Raw genomic sequence first — 1074 nt, 5'->3', positions numbered from 1 at the left:
GGGAGGGGGTAGCCGAACTTTCCAAAGTTCCAATAACTTTGTCGCGCACTGCCCAACCGCAAAACGATAGTACAATGACTTGGTAGAGAATATAGCCAAGAGTTCTAGCATAGCAACCTCCATTGGATGGATTCATGGTCTATTTTACCGCCACAGCATCGCTGATCACTATATATGGCAGAGCAATTTTAACATGCTCCCTCTTACCCTCTCTTTTCACATGGGAGGTAAGATGGAAAGAGCTAATCAAACCCACTACTTAATACAATCAATGGCTCAGATATATTTTATACTCTTACCTCTCGTGTGAAAATGGGAGGTAAGAGGGAGCATGTTAAATAAAAACCTCATATATGAAGAGATGTATGCGTTTGGAGTAGGTGGTCCAGGATGTATTTACCCCGCATGCATGGGTGGCAACATAGCTTTCGTGTCTCTCTAGTCTTTGGTCGTCTATTTGGTCTTATGTTTGACTTTGTACGATTGCTAGACTACAACTTGTGTGTGTCCTAGTCATGCAGCAGCCAGGTGTGTACTCGTGTACTTATATTGTATCGATTGATGCGGCATTATGAGTCAATAAAGTGTTCTTTTGTCGGAAAATTGAATACAACTCATTGTGTCGATCATATTAAGAATCAAGGCTGGTTGGTTTCGAAAATTAAATACATCTCATTGTGTCGATCATATTAAGAAGCAAGGCTGGTTGGGTGGAAACCAGCTCCTCCATTGTACTGAGGTTGTTTCTAAGGCGTGCATAGGCAGTGGTTACAGATCGATTAAAGCTATTATAGTTTCCTGTTAGTATTTTGTGTGGACAAGGATGGTGAGGAATTTGTTTGGATCCAATGCATGCGGACGTGCCGAATTAGTGGTGCGCGCATGTAGCTTGCGCTAGAGCAGTACTTAAATGGCAGTAGTGTACCGCGTCCTGGCTAATCAGTGGCTAATTGCCAACGAAGTGGTCAATGGCGCATGTGCCGATCGATCGAGCCTGGAATCAACTGTTAATTAACTTGCTGACGCTGTAAAGAAGAACCTTATATACGTAATCAAAACAACGTCAGGGTTACG

Source organism: Triticum dicoccoides, chromosome 5B (genome assembly GCF_002162155.2).
Source record: "Triticum dicoccoides isolate Atlit2015 ecotype Zavitan chromosome 5B, WEW_v2.0, whole genome shotgun sequence".
NCBI lineage: Eukaryota > Viridiplantae > Streptophyta > Magnoliopsida > Poales > Poaceae > Triticum > Triticum dicoccoides.
This window is presented reverse-complemented; position numbering follows the sequence as displayed.